The sequence below is a fragment of the Sus scrofa genome, chromosome 13, assembly GCF_000003025.6.
Source record: "Sus scrofa isolate TJ Tabasco breed Duroc chromosome 13, Sscrofa11.1, whole genome shotgun sequence".
Taxonomy (NCBI): domain Eukaryota; kingdom Metazoa; phylum Chordata; class Mammalia; order Artiodactyla; family Suidae; genus Sus; species Sus scrofa.
Window position 1 is genome coordinate 181,391,904 of NC_010455.5, and position 22,483 is coordinate 181,414,386.

A 22,483-nucleotide genomic window follows, 5' to 3' on the forward strand; every position below is an offset into this window, starting at 1 on the left:
GAGAAGTGCTTAAAAGCAAAAAGTTCTCCTAATCCTAAAGGAAGTCTGTGCTGGTTATCATTTTATGAGTTTCTTTCCCCTCACAGTTTTTTTTTTTTTTTTTATTCAGAGAAAAATTTTTTTTTCAAATTGTAGATAACTGTGCGTGAACCTGGCATGCGATATTTTCTCACTGGACTGTTGCCAGAATTGTCCCAAACCATGTTCTACATGCCCTGCTCAGAAGCCTGGGGAAGCCGACAAGCTGCTTTCTGAGCTTTAGTTAAATCCATGCCCTTAAAAACTAACTCAGCTATTGCACCATAACTACATGAAAAATTCAGTCCCATTCCAAATATTGGCTTTGGAATGGATAAGCGATGGGATCCTGCTGTATAACACTGGGCACTATGTATGGTCACCTGAGATGCAGCATGATCATGTGAGAAAAAAAGAATGTATACATGTATGTGTAACTGGGTCGCCTCGCTGTGCAATAGAAAACTGACAGAACACTGTAAATCAGCTATAATGGAAAAAATAAAAATCATTATTAAATTAAAAAAAAAATTCAGTCCCAGAGAGTTTATTCCCTGCACTTTTCTCAATGGAAAACTGAAAGGTATAGGGTTCATATAATCTTTAGGTTTTTTTCAAGCAAAGGGTATCTCTGAGTTCCTCTAGTGAAGGCTGCCATAGCTGCAATAGAGAAGCCTCTATTTAGGCTTATTCTGAAGGAAGTGTTTTGCAAGATATTTTCAGCTTTTGAACCCTGACTTCAATCAAAGGTTACCTGGAAAAATAGAAAGAAACAAGATCCCAAATCACTCAGGTGGGAGTAGGATGACGAGCTGGCAGCATTGGGGCCAAATGTCCTCTCTCAGTCCTTTCTGTCCACTTTCCCCCTTATTCATCTTCTGAGAGTGCATAAGCCACTTCTAAAGGGATGCATTCTCTACCTAACTTAGGGAACAAGCACGTCAGTTAGGGATATTGGTTTTATACACCTGATTTGGACTTTAAGACACCTAGAGGTTCTTTTCATTTTAGGAATAATTGGAAAATATATAGCTTATTTCCTATCCTATGCTACTTTATTTTCTAGAGCATTCTTTCTCAATCCCTTTCATACCTAGGCATTTAAAAATTTGTGGAATTCCCATTGTGGCTCGGTAGTAACTAACCCAACTAGTATCCATGAGGACGCAGGTTCAATCCCTGGCCTCGCTTGTGTTACTGTGAGCTGTGGTGTAGTTCGCAGGCACAACTCGGACCCGCATTGCTGCAGCTGTGGTATAGGCCGGCAGCTGCAGATCCAATTTGACCCCTAGTCTGGGAACTTCCATATCCTGTAGGTGCATCCCCCCTCAAAGAAAAAAAAAAAAAAAAAAAAAAAAAAGCTAAATAAATAAATAAATAAAAATTGGTAATATTTCTGTGGTACCCTGGGGTAAACTAGGGGAGAATTGGGACTTCGATCAGGCTGCTCATGTTCCAAGGTGACTGGGTCTGGGGCTCTAACCCACCCAAAACTCCAGTTACTTGAGGCCATAGACACTGGTTCATGGTTCAACATTAGGCCAAATTCTAGGCAAAACACCATCTCAGGAACATTTGGAAACATTAGCAAATTCTTGAGAATATTGTTTGAGAATGTAGATACAAGCAAGAATAAATTTTCCAACTTCCACTTCATACAGGCGGCAATAGCTAAAGCTAACTTGAACTGTTTTATTTTCACCTGGAAGAGTCCTGATGGATATGTATTTTCATTTCTTAAAACCTGTATCTAATAGGTCATGTTCCAGTTTAAAAATCTTTGAGACTCACCACGTCATATAGGATAATGTCCAAATCTTTATCTAATTATAACTAATATATAGGTTTACCTATAATACCATCAAGGTGGGGGCGGCAACACCTCTTACTGGTTTATTGATGACAATGTAGCCAAGCGTGGACAATGTAGCCAAGGGTGGTTATCATCTCTGGTCTGGTTACCGTCCTTTTATTATCTTAGTTAAGCAGCCCTCACCAGACAAGTTGCTTGCTGCTCCTGGGGCTGAAATGCTTTTTGGTAGATTTTCCTTTTTTTTTTCTGCTATTGCTCATAATTTAGTCATTCTAGTCTTTTTCGTTAACATATTCTCTGATCCTAATTATAAGGCATAATCTCACAATGTAGACACCTTAGAGAATATACCTTCTGATGATTGTATATATATTGAAAGCAATTACTATGGAGCCATGATTCTTAAAATGTGGTCCTTGGACCAGCAGTATCAATAATATCTGGGGAATTGTCACTAAGGCAACCTGTCGGACAAATCTTAGATCCACTGAATCAGAAACTCTGAGGATAGGCCTTAGAAATCTGTTTTTAACCAAGTGATTCTTTTGCGTGATAAAGCTCGTAAGCCATCATTAAGGAAGATCAGGGTTGAATAACACCTTGGTTGAAGGCTTCCTCAGCTTCTCTCTCACTACTTCAATACATTTTCCCTTATGCCTTTTAAATTTCTGTTTCACTGGAGTTTTCTCTTCTATAAGGGAACTTATCCACTCCAGGGCTGAATCTTCCATAGCAATTTTTAGTTTATAGTTTAACAAGTTCATGCCTACTTGGTGTAGGTGACTATGGTTAGGTTCTCACTTCTCTAAAATTTTCCTGGAAGATGGGAAAATTAGAATTACCAGATTTATGCCATCATATCTCCTTCCAGATGGAATTCAGAAATTATCATAGATCCTTTTCTCCTCTTAGTTTGTCTTCTTGCTGATTTCAAGCTTAGTATTAAAATCGTATTTCCTAAGCATACAAAAATTGATGACATTGTGAGATACGAAGCAATTGACATTGCATGGCAAGGGTCCATCATTCTAGAGTTAAACTAATGTCATGAAAATCCACGAGAAGGCAAAATATCTTTGCATGAATTGAACTTCATACTTGCCTCAGGACTAGTAGGTATAAATAGAAACAAGCTCTGTTTAGGGGTTTAGAGCTTCTCCTCTGGAGCCAGATTTCCTGAGCTCCCTCAGAACCTGATCCAACACTTACCGTTAAAAGACATTGTACAACCCTCTGTACCTCAATTTCTTTATCTGCCTATCACAGAGGATGTGTTCACAAATTTTAGCTACCACTACACCCTTTGAAGAAATATTGTGCAGAGGATACCCACTCATAGTAGTCAGGCAAGGTTTGTTATTATAAACTAAGCATCTATCTCTGATAAAACAGAGACGTATTTTGATGACAGAGAATTGGTTGAGAATGATTCAACCCACACTAGGCAATGAAAACAATGAGTAGTTCTTAGAAAACTTACAGTATATATTCAAACCTAATAGCATTTAATTGGTATACAATGGGATTTAGTATAGTTTCCAATTTTCCCAAGCCCGGAAACTTGTACCAGTTTTAGCCAAGATAATAGTTCTGTTATTTCCAATCTGCTCTCTTTTGATTTGGCTGTGAAAGTTCTTCCTTATTTCAGAGTCTTATTCTCCTCTAGCCTCCCCCTCTTCCCCCGCTTCAGAAGATGTTACCTTCATGTGTATAAATGGATTGAGCTGATATGTTGTCACTTTCGTGCCTGTAAGCACATACTATTGTTTATGGAACATGTTCTAAAATTTGTAAATAGCTCAAAGTTTATGTTAAGATATGATTCTTGATAGACACCAGTCCAAAAGAGGTTTGGCTTTTCTACGCTTTGGCTGAGCCTGCCAGGAATTTCTAATTTACCCAGAATGTTTGTATGCTCTTTGAGTGTCTGGGCTTAGAATTTTACTGTTTTGTCATTTTACACTCTGTATCTTATTGGCTACATTTTTTTCCTTCCCAGTTGCACTCATGGTATGCTTTCTAGTCTTGAAAACTCACTTAACTATTACATGTATGATTATATAGGCTTATTAAAAATGTATTAAGTACCAGAAACTGTTTTAGGCATTTAGGGTAAAGTGGTTATTACATTTCTAGCCATCATGATACTTATATTAATTCAGTAAAATAAACTAATTTCTTAGAAGACAGAAACTGAAGCAAATTCTATTTTGTTCTTAATAGAGTGCTAGAAACATAAATAGATGTTCAATAAAACTTCCTGGATTATTAAAATAAATATTTTGTTTAAATATTAGAAACTTCTATGGAACTTGATTGAAGGAAACTTGGCAATTGTAGACTTAAGAGAGTGGGAGACTGTTTGAGCTGCAAGGTCTTAAGAAGCTAGCAATGAAATGCTTGCTTTTCCCATGTGAAAACACAGAAAATACCCATGTCAGTCACTGAAAATTGACTGTAATTGTGTAACACACAGTTCACCCCAGCAGACCTAGTGGAAAGAAATGGGAAGTATTGGGAAGAACACTGAAATTGGGGTGAGAAAACAGGGTTGGCTTTGTAACTCAGTAGCTATCTGACTCTAGGCAAGTTTCCTAAATTTCAAAACCCACATAAAATAGTTCATTCAACCCTTCAGAAATGTGGCTAAGACTAGAATGTCTGAGAACACTTTGATACATCTAACTATTTTTCTAGAGAGACAGGATTAGGTTTGGGGAATGTGTCTTAAATGGAAAGATGCTGAGGAAAATAGGAAGCCACTGGAAGTAGGGGAAAAACATGTTCCTGATCCTTTAGGAATGCCATGAAATTCCACCCAACCCCCAAAACTAAAATGGCTAGATAGCAGTTCCCTGATGGCCTAGTGGGTTAATGATCTGGCATTGTCACTGGTGTGGCTCAGGTTCCATCCCTGGCCCAGGAGCTTCCCACATGCTGTGGGCACAGCCAAAAATAAATAAAATAAAATAAAATATAAGATAAAATGACTATATAGACCATGCAGAATGTGTAATTTGATCAACAAGAAGTTCAACTATAGTGCCACTTACAGTTTGGACCATTATTGTATGGGCAGAGTTCATGGAAAAATACACAACCTCTCTTATTCTGAAATACTTAGCATGAAAAACAGATGAGAATTTAAATATTTCTCAAGCTCATCATGAAAATGCCTAGCATATTTTGTGGACAACAATTTCTTGCATTATTAGTTACTTTGTTTTTCAGTAGGTGCAAGCATATTGTGAGATGTTCTATATTTATGAAACTTATGACAAACTGTGAAAATAACATAATTCATTTTGGGTAAGCCAAAGCAGTGGCCCAAATATTTCATTGAAATTCAGATCAACACTTTGGGTTCTATATTTGTTCTTAGATAGATTTAAAAATATGATTGGAGATATATTTCTCATTGCCATTTTTTTTACATTTTGCTACAGTTTATTATATTTTAGAAATGATTCAATATGGTTATGCAATAGGCAGTATAAATCACCTACTTCATATTTACACATTCTGTTATGGCCATAAGAAGCTGAGATTTTCTTTTGAATGACCGGGAACTTGAGTATCATTGTATTATTTCTTCTTTTTCTCCTTGAATGTAACTTTCATTGTTTGTATATTAGAAAACATTTTGAATGAGAGAAGGCAAGGCTCTGAGTTATGTAAGTAGAACTCTATTCCGGAAATGATAGCATCTGTCTATCTCATTGCCATTTTTTAATTTCCATTTTTAGATTGTGAGAAATGCATTAGACTGAAAATCAGCAAACATGAGAACTGATATCTACTCATCTGTGTTGGATAGCATGTCTTTGGAGAAGTCTTCCTGCACCCCTCTCCCAATAAAGTGAAGCATTCTGCTGCTGTGCTGTCCACTAGTTTATGCCCTGTTTTTCTCTAGTGTAGTTATGTGTTCACATACCTATCTTTTGTATCAGATAGTGGGTTCTCTGATGGGAAATACTTGGTCTTGTCCTGCTTGGTAACTTTAGCAAAGGACCCAACATGTTGTTGATGCTCAATAAATGTTTTTTGACCCAAAAACATTCAATCGAAATGAATCTTTAACGCTGGAAAAACAGCTGCAAGGTTAGTTAGGACTCTTTTAATCTTGATTCTGATTAAACAATACCTTGAACCTCAGAATTTTTCAGTACTTGATTTAGAGAGATGGAAACCTAGGTGAATAACATTCATTTTTGTATTCCTCCGAGAGTACAGTTTCCTTTCAGGGAAATAATCAACTGAGGAAACTCGTAGAAACTGAATGTGAGTGAAATGAAATGGCGTGTGTGTGTGTGTGTGTGTGTGTGTGTGTGCGCGCGCGCGCATGCATGAGAGAGAGATTCGAAGGGATGAGGAGAATGTGTCGAGACAGCTAATCTGTCAAGATAGTCACTAGCAATGACAATCACTATTCAGTGCCTACTCAATATCCACTTCTCCTCTTATTTAACAGGCATTCCAGTTATGGAGAAACCTTGAACCTTGCTTTGGCAGCCTCAGCTATAGATGGAATTAGTCATGTGACCCAGTTCTGGCCAGTGATAAAATTTGCAAAAGGCTCTTGCTGAGGCTTCCAGGAAAGCTTTATAAGAGAAACTCCCTGGGATGGTCCTTTATTCCGTTTGCCTTCTCCCTGATGGATGCCTGGGGGAGTAATTATCTTGCAACATGAGAATTAAATCCACATTTTAGGACTGGTTTCAATAGGCGTACTGGAGAAATCTGGATCCCTGATGACCCTGAGCCACAGTACTCATCCTGATCTTCCTGTCCTTGGCTTGTTGCATAAGACGAGTTTAACCCCTTTCTTATTTAACTCATTGTGGGGTTTTCTGGAAACCAAACACAGTTCTGATAGATTTGCCCTTTCAAGGAAAAGGGGAGCACATGGCTTCGAAGTCTGACGAGATTTTCCATGGCCAAAACCATTCTACTGAAACAGCTCCATCTTTGCCCATGATGCAAAGGAACTGTCCCGAATGACATAGCATGTCTGAACATTTCTTTGTCAAAAAGCCTGGGCTTAAAAAACCCATGAAAGTTGTCTTAGAAGTAAATATGGGAGTTCCCGTCATGGCCTAGTGGTTAAGGAACCCAACTAGTATCCATGAGGACGCAGGTTTGATCCCTGGCCTCTCTCAGTGGGTTAAGGATCCGGCGTTGCTGTGAGCCGTGATGTAAGCTGCAGACATGGCTCAAATCCCACACTGCAGTGGCTGTGGGGTAGGCCAGCAGCAGTAGCTCTGCTTTGACCCCTAGCCTGGGAACCTCCGTATGCTGCAGGTGCAGCCCTAAAAAGACAAAAGACAAAAAAAAAAAAAGAAGAAGAAGTAAATATATAATTTCTGTAGATATAAATGGATAAGTTCAATTGCTGTATGTATGCCTAGGTTTGACAAAAATCAAATAAGCAACATCCCTTACATAATATTGCTTTAAGTTCATTTTTCTCTGGGTGTGATGTGTGTTGCAGAAGCACAATCAGTCAACATTGGTGATTTGCTAAAATCTTGCACTTTGTCCCATTTATATCATTTCTTTTCTCAGTGGTTCTCAAGTGGCATATTCCTTCAGCTTAGCATTGGAAAATCCTTCCCAGATGTGCTCAAAATTTTTCATTAATTTGTATATTTTATTGTTGATAAGTAAGTACACATGCATGTCACTGAAAGAGAAAACACGCTTCTTTTAATCCCAGAGCAGTATTTGGCCTTGAGAATGATTGAATCATACTCTGCCCACTCCACCCTTTTTATTCAAAGAGAGATTATTGAAGAAATCTCTGCCCTATAAATTTAGCTGATCCAAAAATAAAAGGGAAAAATACTCTATTTTAAAGATTTCTGCAGGATCTGTGAACAACTCATTTTTTCCCTATTAGGAATCATATGATCCTAGAATAGATCCCATTCCTAAGTATCAAAACTGGCACACAGTTTTAAAACAAGAAGTGATCATCTCTGGAGTCCCCGTCGTGGCTTCACAGTTAAGAACCTAACTAGTATCCATGAGGACATAGGTTCGATCCTGGCCTTACTCAGTGGGTTAAGAAACCAGTGTTTCGTGAGCTATGTCATAGGTTGCCGACCCATCTTGGATCCCGTATTGCTGTGGCTATGGTATTGGCTGGCAGCTACAACGCCAATTAGAGCCTTTGCCTGGGAACCATATGCTGCAGGTGTGGCCCTAAAAAGGCAAAAAACAAACAAACAAAAAAAGAATAAAGAAGTGATGACTAGAAACCAGGCTTCTGTCTCTTAGCTGGCAGGCAGAACAGTAAAATAACTAAAACTTTCTGTATATTCACATGAAAAACTATTTATTATAAGCAACTATCATTGCCCACATTGCTTCTCTTTAAGAATTACAGTGCTTGTCCATGGGGAGTGTGTGCATGTATGTGTTTGCAGTATGCACACGTGTGTGTATTTGTTTGATTCATTTATCTGACCTGCTAAATATACTGAAGGAATGACGAAAAGTATTTATACCCTGAACTGAAAGACCTGGCTTAGCTCAACATCTGAATGGTCTACTTTCTAGTGTCCAGTCCTTTTCCATGAAGAATGATACCTAAAACTAAAATTGCTTTTGCTAGATTGCTCTGCAACTTGGTTTCTGGATGAGATGATGTTTGACCAACCAGATGTCCTCGCATGACACTTAGAAAGTGACAATGAGGCAAAGGCCACTGATTCTGGCTGATTCTATTTTTAATGACCTTCACTGGGGTATATGATGTACAGAATATAAATGGCCTTTGTATAGAATATAAATAGCACTTTATGTAGAATATATATTTTAAGGGTATAGTTCGATGAGTTCTGACATATTTATAGACCAGTGTAACCGGTGTCACTATGAAAGTACATCATGATTCCCTCATGCTAGAAAAGTTTCTTGTGTCTTCTTCCAGTTAATCTTCCACCCCTGATCCAGGCAACTATTGATCTGTTTTTTATTACCAGGAATCATAATTATCTTTTCTAGAGATTCAAGTAAGTGGACTCATATATGCATCCTCTTTAAATCTGGCTTATTTCACTCAGCAGACAGTTTCTGAAATCTACCCAGACTTGATGAGATAGGCAGGATTCCAAGCAAGCCCCTGAGAGTCTTCCCTCCTGGTATGCACAGCTTTTCTCAGTTATTCAATCAAACTTTAGATACTTTTGTGATGAAGAGATTCTTTCAGATGTAATTAAAGTCTCAAATAAGTTGACTTTAGGTAGGGAGATTTTCCTTGGTGATTCTAACCTAAACAGATGAGCCTTAAGAAAAAGAGATATTTGAAAGATAAGAGAAACTCTGCTATTGCCTTTTACAGAAAAAACATCCATATTGTAGAGGAGGCTTCATGGCTGAAAATACCAAGAACTCCCTAGGAACTGAGAACAACCCTGGGTTGACAGCTAGCAAGAAAGCTGCAACCTCAGTCTTACGATTCTAAATAATTGAATTCTGGGAGTTCCCAGGTGGTCTAATGGTTAAGGATCTGGTGTTGGCACTGCTGTGGTGCAGGTTTGATCCCTGGCCCAGGAACTTCTGCATGCCATGCATGTGGCCAAAAAAATAATAATAAGAAGAATTGAATTCTGTCGATAACCACGTGAACTTGGGAGAGACCCTGAGCCCCCAGAGATCACAGCTGTGGCCAACACCTTGATTCAGCCTGGTGAGACCTGAACAGAGAGCCCAGCTGCACCATGCCCAGACTTCTGATGGACAGAACTGTGAATAATAGATGGGCATTGCTTGTAGTTGCTGAGTTTGTGGTCATTTGTGATGCACCTGTAGAAAACCAATACATTGCATATGTCATTAGATTGTTCCTTTTAATTGTTGAGTGTATGAGTTATCTATTACTGCAGAACTAATGACTAACAATTTAGTGTCTGGAAACAACATGCATTTATTATCTCATAGTTTCTGTGGGTCAGCAACCTGGGCATGACTTATATGAATAATCTCTGATTCAGGGTTGCTTACAAGCCTGGAAACAAGTGTCAGCCAGCACTGAAGTCTCGTCTGAAAGTTAACCTGGGAAGAGTCCACTTTTGGGTTCCCTTAATGTGATTGTTGGCAGGATTCACTTCCTTTGGGGTTGTTAGACTGGTGGCTCAGATATTAGATAGATGGTAGCCAAAGGCTAGCTTCAATTCCTTGCCTGGTAGGCCTCCCCAACAAGGCAATTTGCTTCATCAAAACCAGCAAAAGAGAGGGTCTGTTAGTAAGATGCTGTGATCTCTAGAGATAGAATCACAGAAATAACATCTCCTCCAAATGAGCTATTTTATTGGTTAGAATGAATTTACTCATGGAGAGGGGACATTTGGAAGCTGGGATCACTGGGAGCTCTCTTAGAAGCCAGCTACCACTGCAGTGAGTAGTACTCCATTATACAAATGTACAAGAATTTCTTTATCCATTCCATTCAACAGTAGATAGACACTTGGGTTGATGCCAGTTTGGACTATTATTTAGGGGGGAAAAAAAGTTGCTATGAACATTCAAATACAAGTGTTTGCATGCACATATGTTTCATTTGTCTTGAGAGGAATTACAGGGTCACATAGAAAGTGACTGTTTAATCTGAGTAAGAAACTTGCCCAAATGCTTTGCAAAGTGATCCTACCGTTTTACACTCCCAACGATGTACAATAATGTAGCAGAGTTCCAGTTGTTCCATAGCTCCACACACACTTGAAAGTGTCAGTCAGCTTAATTGTAGCCATTTGAATGGGAATATAATGGTACTCATTATGGTTTTAATATGCATTTCCCTAATGCATATTAGGTATGTTAATGATGTTAAGCATCTTTTCCTGTACTTAGAGGCCATTTGTATATCTTCTTTGTGAAATACATTTAAATAGATTGCCCATTTAAAAAATTGAGTTGTTTTACTTTTTATTATTGAACCTGAAGAGTTCTTTTTTTATTCTGAGTACAACTCCTTTATCAGAGATATGATTTGTAAATGCTTTTTCTTGGTTTCTGGCATGCATTTTTGATTTGAAGCACTCTATTGAAAAGAGATTTTTATATTTAATGAAGTACATTATATCTGTTTTCCAATTATGATTGTTACTTCAACTATCTGTGAAAATATTTCTGTGTCCAGACAAAAATATTTTATTCCAGATGTTCTATGATTTTTTAACTTTTATTTTTATATCTGTGATCTATTTTGAGTTAATTGCTCTGTGTATTTTGAAGTGAGGGTTGATATTTGTTTGTCTATTTGTAGATACTTCTAATTTTTCCAATATCATTAGTTGAAAAATCCCTTCTCTCCCCCATTGAATTATTTTGTGTAAATTATTTTTATCGTCAAATGACCATATATGCATGGTCTATTTTTGAACTATTTATTTTATTCCATTTATCGGTATGTGAATCCTTTCACCAATACCCTTGTCTTGATTACTATAGACTTGTTAGAAATCTTGGAATCCAATTATTCCAATTTTGCTCTTTTATCACGTTGTTTTGGTTAGGTCCTTTTGCATGTTCCTATAACTTTTGGAATTATTTTGTTAACTTTTTTTCAAAAATAAAGGTTACTGGGATTTTGAAAGGGATTATGTGAAATCTATAGGTCAACTTGGGGAGAACTGATAACTTTTAATATTGAGTACCCCAGTCCACAAATATGGTATCATTCTCCATAATAGTCTTCTTTAACTCCTCAGCAGTGTTTATAGTTTTCAGTGTGCAGGTTTGGCAATTTGTTAAATTCTAAGAATTCCATAATTTGCACTGCAATTGTAAATACTTTAAAAATTAATTATCATTTGTTCGTGAGCTAGTACATAGAAAAAGAGCTGATTTTTACATTGATCTTATCTTGTGCAATCTTGTGGCACTCGCTTTTAATTCTAGTAGCTTTTTTGGTAGAGTCCTTAAGAGTGTCTACATATAGCATTATGTCGTTTGCTAATTAAAGCAGTTTTACTTCTTACTTTCACACTGTGTGCCTTTATTTATTTTGTTTTATTGTACTTCAGTATGGTGTTAGTTAGGGGTGTTGAATGTGGAAGCCCTTTTCTTGTTCCAAATGTTAGGGAGAAAACAATCATACTTTTCAGTAGGATGTTAGCTGTAGATCTTTATAGATATTCTTTACTAGATGAAAATGTTCCCCTCTATCACTGGTTTGATATTCAATAGGTGCTCAATTTTGTTAAATACCTTTTCTGAATCTAGTGAAATCCTTACTGTTTCTTCTCCCTTGGTATGTTAATTTGATGAATTTTAACAATTGATAATAAAAAGTTAAATTAACTCTGCATTTTTGGGAAAGGTGCATATGTTATAATATATTCCCTTTTTAAAGATTTACTGGATTAAGTATTTGTTCAGGACTTTTGTGTCTAAATTCATGAGGATTATTCCTGTGTACTTTTCATACAATATTCTGAATAGGGGTAATACTCTCTCATAAAATGAATTAAGGACTGTTCCACACTCATCGTTTTCCAGAAGAGTTTGCCTAAGATTGGTGTTGTTTTTCCTTAAATATGTAATAGAATTCACCAGTGAAGTCATCTGAATCAGAAGATTTCTTTGTGGCATCATTAAAGATTTAATTCCAATTTCTTTAATTGTTGTATGGCTATTCAGATTTTCTATTTCATTTTGAGCCAGTTGGGTATCATATATTTTAAGGAATTTATTCTTTTCGTATATTATTCGAATGTATTGGCTCATAGCTGGTCATAGTATTATTCACTTACTATCTTTTTAATGTCAGTAGAATTTATATTGATGTCCCCTTTTTCATCTGTGATCTTGTTGACATGTGTTTTCTTACTTCGCATCAGTGTATTTTCCTGCCTAGGGGTCATTGTGCATCTTATATAGTTGTTTCTTCTTTAATTTGGAAAACTTGCTCATTATAGCTACAGATATTTGCTCTGCCACCACCCCATTCTGGGATCTCAGTTGTACATGTTTTAGACCAATTAATATTGTCCCATAGGCCACTGAAATGTATTTCAGTTCTTTTCACTCATCTTCCTCTCTGTGTTTCATTTTAGATAATTTTATTGACATTCTTTAAAAGTTCTCTAGCTTTTCTTCTGCTTCTGTTTAATCAGCTATTAATCCCATGTAGTGAATTTTTCATGTTAGATATTCTGTTTGTGGTTCAACCCCTGGCCACACTCAGTGGGTTAAGGATCCGGCGTTGCCATGAGCTGTGGTGTAGGTCACAGATGCAGCTCAGATCTGGCATTGCTGTGGCTCTGGAGTAAGCCAGCAGCCACAGCTCCGATTAGACCCCTAGCCTGGGAACCTCCATATGCCTCTGGTGCAGCCTGAAAAGGTCAAAAGACCAAAAAAAAAGAAACTTTTAGAAAAAAAATTTAAAAAATATTTCTTTTGTCTCTGCACTATATTATAGACAATGGAACAAAACTATAATAGATTTTTATAGACAATGGAACAAAACGATAATAGATGTTTTAGTATCCTTTTCTTCTATCATTTCTACAATTTTTTGTTCTGCTGAATTTTGCTAAATTTTCTCTTGATTATGTGTCTAATGAGATATCCTCTTTTTTAGCATGCACAGCAATTTTTGACTGGACACTAGATGTATACATTTTACACTGTTGGTGGTCAGTAATTGCTGTCCTTTAAAGAGTTGGTGGCCTTTGTTCTAGAAAGCAGTTGTTACTTATATTTTCTCTTGATCTTTTTTAGGTTTCTTTTTATTTTTGTTTGGATATGGCTGGAGTAGCCTTTAGGTCTAATTTGGCTCCCCTCCTAAGATGTGGCATTTTCTACATCTTTGTTGAATTTCAAGAGTCATCAATAAGGACTCTTCACGTTGTCTGGAGCAAACCAAAGGATCTCCATCTCTCCCTGTCAACTTTTGCCTGTTGTCATGGGGTTTTGTCCTATGTGTATACATCTTATTACTTAGCTAAGTCCCAGGGGCCTTATTAAGATTTCTAGTGTTCTCTTCCCACATAGCTCCCTCCTCTTTGGAACTCCAAGTCACTATTTCCATCCTCCTTAAACTCCTTGGATTCCAGCCTCTGTCTTCTCAAATTAGTGAGACAGTCATGATCTGCTTCAAACCCACTCTCCCTACTCCAGGTTCTAGATATAACTCCAGCTAAAAATCCAGGGGAATTTTAATCTTACTTCTTTTGTTTCTAGTCTCTCAAGTATCACAGTCCTGCAGTGGCTGTTATCCAAGGTATAGAAGACACAGTTGTTTTTTTTTTAAGTTTTTATTGTTTACCTCTAATTGTATCTTTAGTGCATTTTATTTGATACTGCCTTATCTGTGTTTTTCCCCAATTTTGTTGAGATATATTGAAATACCTGTATAAGTAAAAGGTGAACAGCATAATAATTTGACTTACATATATTGTCAAGTAAGTACCACAGTAAGTTTAGTTAACATCTATTATCTCATATAGATAAAAAAAGAAACAAAGCATTTTTTCCTTATGATGAGAACTCTTGGATTTACTCTTTTATCTACTGTCATACACACCATACAGCAGGGTTAACCGTAGTCAAAACGTTGTCATTAAATCCCTAATACCTATAACTGGAAGTTTATACCTTTTGACCACTTTCATCCAAACAATAGTTTATGCATTTTAATATGCTTTGCCCAATTCTCTCTTTGCTAAGGCGGAAAATAAATCTGAATTTTTCTTTCATCATGAAGGTAGAGTTCTCCTTTTCTCACTTCTCCTCTTTCTCCTTCTTCTCCTTCTTTTTCTCTGAGCAAGTATGTCGGTAAAGTTCTTGGTATTCTCTGAGATTGTTTTCCAGTGTTCAACACCATTTTAACAGCTGGAGATTCTGTTATGGGACACCTAATTCTTGTTATGAGGCGTGGATTACTTCCAATGATAGATTTCTCACTAGGTTATACCTAAATGGTGACCTACTGAATGATATTTTAATGAATCTTATTTTTAACTTAATTTTATCATATAAAAGAGGAAATTTTATAACACCTATATTTCTGTCAAATAGACTTAAATTCTTCAATTCAGGTCTTTAACATTTCATCTTCCTGAAATATAATAATGGCTTAGATTTTGCTGTATGTCATCCTCCTGGTGCGGGGGGGACCTGTATTAGTTTTCTAAGGCTATGCTAACGAAAAAGTCTGTGACTTAAAACAGAAATTTATTCTTATAGTTCTGGAGGCCCAAAGTTCAAAATCAGGTTGTCAGTAAGGGTACATATGCCTTAAAGTCTCTAGGGGAGAAACTGTCCTTGCATTTTCTAGAATCTAGTGGCTCCTGAAGTCATTTATTTAGTTGCAAAGATTCTTACTCCAAATGAGGCTCTGAGTGGACATATCTTTTGCGGGACCACAATTCAATCCATTACAATACCTGATGAAAAAGAGTATCACTTAGTATTGACCCCTTCAATTTCACATTACAAGTTGACTAGAAACTGTAATTAGGAAATCCAGCTTTCCAAGAAATGACTATATGACTATGATATTATGAAACAAAACTCTCTTTCTCTCTCTCTCTCTCCAAAGATAGAGTCCTTGTTCTCAGGTTTATGCCTGTGCCATTTGCTTTAATTGTCACAAAAGAGTGACACAGTGCTCTCTTCAATTTATTTACTGATGTCATGAATACACACATTATTAGAACTCTTTTCAAGAGAGCAAATTAACATATGTTCAAAGGCAGTAATTGTGTGGTTGTAAAATGGATGGGTATATTGGTTTAAGGAAGAAATTTCTGAAGTCTAGATTCAATTGAAAAAGTTTCCTAAGTAAGAGGGAGATTGAGTAGGACCTTACAGCAGGAGGGACTGAATGGAAGACACTTCAGAAGGAAAAGATAAACCAGAGTGGACAAAGGCTCATAGGTAGTCATGGGAATGTGAACAGCAGAAGAGGTGGAAAATTCATTAATTAGATAGCAAACTATGAACTCAATCTAGGATAAGAGCTTAATATTTGTGATATTGTAATTTATAATAAATATATAATTGGTCTTTATCTCAATTTTTGGCACAGAGCCCCTAAAACTCTTGGAATTTCCTAAGTAATAAAGGTGCCTTTTGTTATATTAATAGATGACTTTTAGAAAGTACCTAAGGATGCTGGTTGCCAGGGAAGCCAACCACGTGATGCAGAGTTGTAACTTTGAGTCCCATCTTCTGAACTCCAGGAGGGGAGAGGAGCTGGAGACTGAATGGCCAATGGTCAGTGATTTAATCAATGATATCATAGAATGAAGCCTCCATAAAACCCTAAAAGGAAAGAGTTTGGAAAGCTTCTGTGTTGGTGAACAACTGGAGATATGGGATAGTGGCACACTTGGAGAGGGCATGGAAGCTTCACGCCCCTTCCCACATACCTTGCCCTATGCATCAATTCCATCTGGCTGTTCCTGAGTTATATCCGTTTACAATAAGTTGGTTGTCTAGTAAGTAAAGTGTTTCTCTGAGTTCTGTGAGCTGCTCTAACAAATTAATCAAAGCCAAAAAGGCATTGTTGGTATCTCCAGTCTATAGTCAGTTGGTAAAAAGCACAAGAGACAACCTGGCTTGCAATTGGCATTTGAAGTGGGAGGCCATTAGGTAGGACTGAGCCCTTAATTTTTGGAATTGGGTGCTATCTCTGGGTAGAGAGTGTGTTGAATTGAGTTGAACTATAGGACACCCCGCTGAAATCTGAGAATTGCTTGATTATGCGGGGGGAAGCCCCTACACATCGGAATTAGTGCAAAATTACAACCTTTATCTTGTAGAAAATGGAAATGCTTTTATTTGGGGAGCATGAGTTGTGAATGAGCTTATTTCCTCTACCTTTTCTCCCACATTCACCTCCTCAATGGTGTTCCAAGCTAGTCTCTCCAATAGATTTTCCAATGTTGTTCCAATAATCTTTTCCCAAGGGAGTACTACACTATGCCTAAGTGTTGGTAGGTTTTATGTCCCATTACCTTTACTGAGTCTCTTCCTGAACACATCACATGAGCACAAATAACCACGTGTCATCTACATGCTTTGTTTTTTAACCCTTACACATTTTAAAGGAACACCTTAAAGAGTCCCATATTACAGAGAACTGTATAAACCTCAGGCAAAATATAACAGCACTAACTGGTCATGATAGGAAAACCATCCCAGAACCATGATTACAAGAGAAAACAAACAAGATGAAAATTATGCAGGCTAACTAGACAATGTTATCCAGTTATTTCCTTTTAAACAATGAAAACAAAAACGAAGAAAAGTTTAAGTGTGACCACTGATCCTGAAGAAGGAAGAAGAATGTTTTAGGTACTCTTTCCTGCGCCAAGGTCATCTGCTTTTCCCCATCACCCCATAATAACTAAAAGGAAAATGAATACATCCAATGACAATGAACTGGCTCCTAGGTGGCCTCAATCATCCACTACACTCCCTCAAATGACAGGAAAAGTCCTAAGGGCCAGGGAATAACACTGACAACAGCAGGTAAAAGGTATTAGATTTGCTGAGTCTATGGAAAGACAGAATAGGAAAAAGAGTAAAAATTGTTTTGAATGTGAAGTAGCAAGCTGCTAATCCCATAGGGATAAGGATTGGGTCTAAATTAATCCTGCCCTTGGCATGAACTGTACAGACTCAGATACTTCCACAGGCTTGACTCTTACAGTTATGGCTCACCTGATGCAGTGTGTGGGACAAAGGGTTTAGGTTGAACAGTTTAAATAATTGCACATTCTAAGATTTTAAAAGAGGAGTTGCCAATTAGTTTCTATAAAGGGAGAGGTAGTAAATATTTTAGGTTCTATGAGCCATGCTCTGCCACAGCTACAGAAATCCCAAGCAGGAAGGCAGAACTAGAGCACATGTAGAATGACGGGCGTGGCTGTGCACCTGCTCTAAAGTATTAACCTCAGTTTACCGGAGTTGAGCCAAAGCAGGGCTCTTGGGAGTGAGGATGCATTGGTAGATGAGATTTATTGTCAGAGAGGAAGGCTAAGCTCCAACTCCCATAGCTTCTGCTAATAAACATCTCTCTAGGGAAAATGCTTGCTGGCAATGCAAAGGAAGCAGCAATATAAATTCCATAGATCTCTTTCCAACTAGACTGTTGCACTCAGACTCTACTCCATCCAGAGCAATGTTGTGACTTTCACGGCATAGGAAAATACAGAGAATCTTCACCAAGCACAGGGAATGAATTCAGTGACCTTCGTACATGTTGAGCATGGAATACATTGCTTCTCAAAGCCAAGTCAAGGCATCTCTGACGTGGCTCAGGGGAAATGAATCTCACTAGCATCTATGAGGACACAGGCTTGATCCCTGGCCTCACTCAGGGGGTTGAGGTCAAGCATTGCCGTAAGCTGTGGTGTAGGTCACAGATGTGGCTTGGATCCCACGTTGCTGTGGCTGTGGTATATGCCAGCAGCTACACCTCTGACTTGACCCCTAGCTTGGGAACTTCCATAAGCTGAGGGTGTGGCCCTTAAAAAAAAAAGACACACACACACAAAAAGCCAAGTCAAATGAAATATTTCAACAGTTTAAATAAAACTGAATTTTGATCATTGCACTACAGCAGCGGTCTTCAACTGGAGGTGATTTGACAATGTCTGGAGACACTTTAGGCTGTCATAGCTGTAGAGTGGGTGCTGCTGGCATCCTGTGGCTAGAGGCCAGCAGTGCTGCTAGATATCCTACCATGCACGGGACAGTCCCCCACAACAAAGGATGAGCCAGCCCAAAATATCAATGGTGCCAAGTGGAAAAACCCTATGCTGATACTTAAATAAATTCCTCATTAGTGAATGTAATTACAACAAAAAATACATTTTCTGGAGGAGTATTGAGAACCATCACCACATAAAAAAACTTGTCAGAGCAAAAGGCTTCTAAGTTACAGCAGGAATTGACAGAACATGGTAAATCAACTATAATAAAAAAAATTTTTAAAGGCTTCCAAGTAGTTTGCACAAGGTACTCTCTTGAAAATATTTTGCTCTTTCAAATTAATGCAAGAAGTAAAAGAACATCTCATATATTTAGATCTGAATGCAGTCTCCTTTAGAATATGAATTTGAAACAACCTTGCTTTGAATTCAGGATGTTTGGTAGTTTAATTTTCTCATCCTGACACTGGTTATAAATTTAGATATATTTAGGTTTTCCAAAATGGGCATTATATAGTCTGGAATTTCATTAAGCCTGAGCAAGAACTTACCTGGTTGCTGACGAGGATTGGACCTTAGAAAGAGAAAGGCTTAAAGAACATGAGAAAATGGAAGCAGAGCTTTTGTAGAATCACAAAGAGATATGTGGGGCCTTAGAACTGTCTGAAACTGCATTTTTCTGTCGGGAACGCAGGAGCTAAAATACAGTTGAGGCTGGGCTGACAGAATCAGGTCAAAGTGTTCTTCATTTTGAAGGGTTTTAATGTGGAGTTCCTTGGATGGAGCTGAACCTATAAAACTGGGGAAAAGAAAAACACTTCAGCAGACACCTGGACTTTCCTCAATAGCTAAATTTAGCAGGTTAATCAATGTCACCGTAAATGACCAGGTGCTACCGAAATTTTTATCAAAACATCCAAAGTATTCAATAACAAAATAGGAACAAATCAATAAATACTCCCCTAAACAAAAATATAATCAATCAAGTTGGTTATTTGCAGCATTTAAAATAAAATTCCTGCTACTAGCTAATTCATTTCTTAAGAAGCTTACTTTAGAATAGCTCTAGATTTACCAAAAAAATTAGAGAGTACAGAGAGTTCCAGTTTATGCCACACCTGGTTTCCCTTATTATTAATCAATTACATTATTACATTACATTATTAATCCACATCAGTACAGTACATTGTCACATCTTGTAAACCAATATTAATTTTTTTTTCTTTTTATGGTCGTACTTGCAGCATATGGAATTTCCTGGGCTGGTGGTCAAATTAGAGCTGCAGCTGCAAGTCACAGCCACAGCTGCAGCATCTTGGGATCTGAGCCACATCTATGACCTATGCCACAGCTTGCAGCAATGCTGGATCCTTAATGCAGTAAGTGAGGCCAGGGATCGAACCTACATCCTCACAGATACTATGTTGGGTTCTTTTTTTTTTTAGGGCTACACTTGCAGCATATGGAGGTTACCAGGCTAGGGGTCAAATAGGAGCTAGCTGTACCTATCAGTTTACACCACAGCCACAACACCACCAGATCCAAGCCACATCTGCAACCTATACCACAACTCACAGCAACGCTGGATCCTCAACCCACTGAGCGAGACCAGGGATTGAACCCATGTCTTCATGGATACTAGTCAGGTTAGTTACCGCTGTGCCACAACAGGAACTCCTGTATTGGATTCTTAACCTACTGAGCCACAGTGGGAACTCCTTAATCTATTATTATTAACTTTACATACTTTATTGAGATTTCCTTAATTTTTCCCCTGATATCTTTTTTTCTATTCTAGGATCCCATGCAGGATATGGTATTACATTTAGTCATCACATTTTAGGTTGCAACAGTTTCTCAAACATTCCTTGTTTTTGATGGTTTTGAGAAGCCTTTAATAATCAGGTATTTTGTAGAATGTCTATCAACTGGGATTTGTCTGATTTTTTTTCTCATTTTTAGACTGGGTTGTGTATTTTGGAAGGAAGACCACAGATATAATGTGGCAATCCTAGCAAATCATATCAAGATTATATGCTACCAATGTGATGTATCACTCTTGATATTAACCTTGATTACTGAGCTAAGGTGGTGTGCACCATGCAATTTTAAATTGATTTATGTATGATATTTTATGTACTAAATGACATATATCATATAAAAGAGCTTGACAGAATGTTCATGTAACTTTGCTTTTTTTTAAATCACTGTTTTCTTAAAAAAAATTCACTCAAATATTTCTTTAATTGAAACCATAACTATTTAATAGTGTGTAACACCTGATCCTAAACTCAGATTAAACCTTATGTGTCTTTGACTTCTGTGAGATAACATTGCAGGATACTTCTCTTTTCTAAAGCGACATAAAAACCCTCTATTACTGGAGTTCCCATTGTGGTTCAGCATGTTACAAACCCAACTAGTATCCATGGGGGGGGCAGATTTGATCCCTGGCCTCTCTCGGTAGGTTAGGGATCCCACATTGCTGTGGCTGTGGTGTAAGCTGGCAGTTGCAGCTCTGATTCAATCCCTAGCCTGGAAATTTCAATGTGGTTCAGGTGCAGCTCTAAAGAAAAAGGAAAAAAAAAAAAACAGTCTATTATTACTGAAAACAATGATAATTTTAGGGAGTGCATATTTACAGCATTTTATTTACTTATATTTTTTAGAGCATTTCCACATGCATTATCTCTCCTGAGTTTCATAACCACCCTCTAAGGTAGTCAGCAGATATTATTTCTTTAGTCACAGTAACTATTCTTTAGTAGTTTTCTTTCAATATAGCAAGTAGTTGCATACTGTATATGCCTCCATTGTTTTGTGAATGCAAAGAAATATTAATATGTAATGAAAAGTACAGCACTTCTTTCCCTAAAAAATTTACATTTGTACTTATTGTGTGTATGGCTGTAACATGCACATTTGTAATAAGAATTTATCCAATGATTTCCATTGTGAAGGAAATATTGGGTTTTCCTATTTATTAGTTCAATCAGAGCTGTAGCCGCTGGCCTACACCAGAACCACAGCAACACAGGATCTGAACTGTGTCTGCGACCTACACCACAGCTCATTCCAATGCCGGATCCTTAACCCACTGAGTGAGGCCAGAGATTGAACCCATGTCCTCATGGATGCTAGTTGGGTTTATTAGCCACTGAACCATGACTGGAACGCCCTCCTTTTTTTTAGGATTCCACACATAAGTGATATCGTATGATATTTGTCTCTCACTGTGTGACTAACTTCACTTAGTATGATAATTTCTAGGTGTATCCATTTACCTGTGAATGGTATTAATTCATTCTTTTTTATGGCTGAGTAATATTCTATTGCATACATGTGCCATATCTTCTTTAGTTTTTAATGAGACACTGAATGCAAAGGACAAAAGACTAAGTCTGGGCCTCAGTCAATGTGGAAGATCAGACTGGAGATGACTGCCACTGTCAGACACAGGAAAAACAATACCTTTGGCAGTTAAAGACACCACACACACACACACACACACACACACACACACACACACACACACACACATCAATCCTGGAATAAATTTTGCAGGGTAGGAAAAAATACCTTTTGTAACCACAAACTTGAATTCAACCACATATGGCTAACTTGAAAAATTCATCTTGACAATATAGTTAAACATGGTGCTGCATTGTGCCTCTAGCTACCTCTCTGAAACAAAAGCAGTCCCTTCAAAGAGAATGTGCTTTAAACACAGTCCCTAAAGAATTATCACAGATAAAGTTCTAAGACACAATGTACACAAGAAGAGTGTGCATATTTTAATAAAAAAATACTTTATTGCTAAAGAATGCTAACCATCATCTGAGCTTTAAGCAAGTCCTAATCTTTTTGCAATAGAAACAGCAAAGATCACAGGTCACCACAACAAGTACAATGGTATTGAAAAAGTTTGAAATATTCTGAGAATTACCAAAATGTGACACAGAGACACGAGCTGAGCAAATGT

The 22,483-nt window shown here is 37.5% G+C and overlaps 1 long non-coding RNA gene across 1 annotated transcript; it reads right to left on the reverse strand.

Annotated features, from left to right (window-relative positions):
• On the reverse strand, nt 14,324-19,827 carry LOC106505481. Its single transcript, XR_002338009.1, has 3 exons — nt 19,053-19,827; nt 15,947-16,105; nt 14,324-15,225 (listed from the first exon to the last, which is right to left on the reverse strand). It is a non-coding gene; the product is annotated as an uncharacterized LOC106505481 (long non-coding RNA).